Genomic DNA, 2,128 nt, shown 5'->3' on the forward strand with positions numbered 1-2,128 from the left:
TGTGTGTGATGTGTGTGTGATGTGTGTGTGATGTGTGTGTGATGTGTGTGTGATGTGTGTGTGATGTGTGTGTGATGTGTGTGTGATGTGTGTGTGATGTGTGTGTGATGTGTGTGTGATGTGTGTGTGATGTGTGTGTGATGTGTGTGTGATGTGTGTGATGTGTCTGTGTGTGTGATGTGTGTGATGTGTCTGTGTGATGTGTGTGTGTGATGTGTCTGTGTGATGTGTCTGTGTGATGTGTGTGTAATGTGTGTGCACACATGATTTTCATGGTGCCCTCATGTCTGATGTGTGCACACGCATGATGAGTGTGTTCAAGCATTCCTGATCTGTGTTTTCGAGTGTGATTTGGTGTGTGTGTGCAATCATGCGTGGTGTAAGCATGCACGGCGTGCGTGTGTGCATCCGTGGTGTGCTTGTGGCATCTGTGCCGTGTTTGTGCAAGCACACATGATGTGTGTTCAGGTATGAGTCGTGTGCACATGCGTGGTGTGCACGTGTTCGAGAATGATTTGTGCATCTTCAAGCCTGCATGGTGTGTGTGCACACGCATTGTTTGTGTGCAAGCATGATGTGTGTGTGCGAGCATGTGTGGTGTGTGGTCATGTATGCGTGATTTGTGTGTTCAGGCACTTTGTGTGTGCAGTTATGTATGATGTGTGTGCACAGTGTGTGTTCAAACGTGATGTGTGTGCAAGCACGCCTGATGTCTGCATGTGCTCAGGCATAGTGTGTGTGCAAACATCCATGACGTGTGTTTGAGCGTACATGGGCTGTGTGTTCAGGCGTGATGTGTGTGTGCAGGTGTGCATGATGTGTGTGCAAGCATGATGTGTGTGTGTGTAAGCATAATGTGTGTGTGTGTGTGTGTGTGTGTGTGCACTCTTCCCGGGGCAGCTGGTGCACGGTGGGGACTGAGCTGCCCTGGGCTGGGCATCCCAAACCCTGGGTAGAGCACCCCAAATCACAGCCTGAGCATCCCAAACCCTGGGTAGGGCACCCCAAATCACAGCCTGAGCATCCCAAACCCTGGGTAGGGCACCCCAAACCACAGGCTGGGCACCCCAAACTCCAGGCAGGGCACTCCAGACCCTGAGGCAGGGCACCCCAAGACCCAGGCTGAGCATCCCAAACCCCCAGGTGGGGCACTCCAAGCCCAGGGCAGGGCACCCAAGATCCTCCATATCCTCATGCCCTGCCCAGAACCAGCAGTTGCCCTTTGCTGCCCAGTTCCTTCCAGTCTCTAACTGGGCGCAGACCAAGGCAGCAGCTGTGATGTGCTGAGAACGCTTCGGAGCTGAACCCCTTGAACGGCCACATTATCCTGCACCAGCTCCGCTTCCATCCCGGGGGGCTTCGGCCGTGAAACCTCTCAGAGTAGGAGGGCTGGTGGCCATGGCCCTCTGGAGCAGCCCCAGCCCCTCACGGGCAGAGGGAGAGGGTTGGCACGAGGCTGGAGCTGGGTTTATTATGGGATCCAACGGTGCTGCTGGATAGGAGGAGGTGAAGCCATAAATGGAGCCATGCAGGGGTGCCGAGGCCCATCCTGCTGCAGTGCCCAGTGCCCAGCATGGGAGGTTCGGCAGCTCTTAGGCGATAAAACAGCTTTACACTTTATTAAATATATTAAATCTTAATAATTAAATAGTTATGTGGCAAAGCTGGTTCTGCTGAACATCCCATCCTGGTCATGTCCAAACATCTCCAAGTATGGGGTGGATTTTGGGATGGCAGGGAGCAACGCGGGATGAAGCCGGCCGAGCCAAAACACCTCGGAAAAAACCAAAATATTGGCAAAGACCCAAAAGGGCACTTCTTTGGCAAGGGGGATGCTGGCTGCTCGGCAAGGAAGGATCACCATGGGACCCCCAGCTTGGCAGGTCCCTGCAGCACACGGAACGCTCAGGCCACGCTCAACGCCGGCAGCTCCTCGTACTTGGGATCCCCACAATCCACGGTGCGGATCTGGCCTGGCCAGGGCGGTGCTGCCCTTGGACCGTCCTTTCCCAGCGAGACCCATCCCTCCTTTAGCGAGGGGTGCGCCGGGCACCGCAGTTCTGCCGGGGAATTCCTGCCGCTGCCAGCGCCGGGCGGGCGGGGGTGGGCAGCGCGCCGGGCGGCGCTG

Source organism: Corvus brachyrhynchos, unplaced genomic scaffold (genome assembly GCF_000691975.1).
Source record: "Corvus brachyrhynchos isolate BGI_N302 unplaced genomic scaffold, ASM69197v1 scaffold193, whole genome shotgun sequence".
Classification (NCBI taxonomy): Eukaryota; Metazoa; Chordata; class Aves; order Passeriformes; family Corvidae; genus Corvus; species Corvus brachyrhynchos.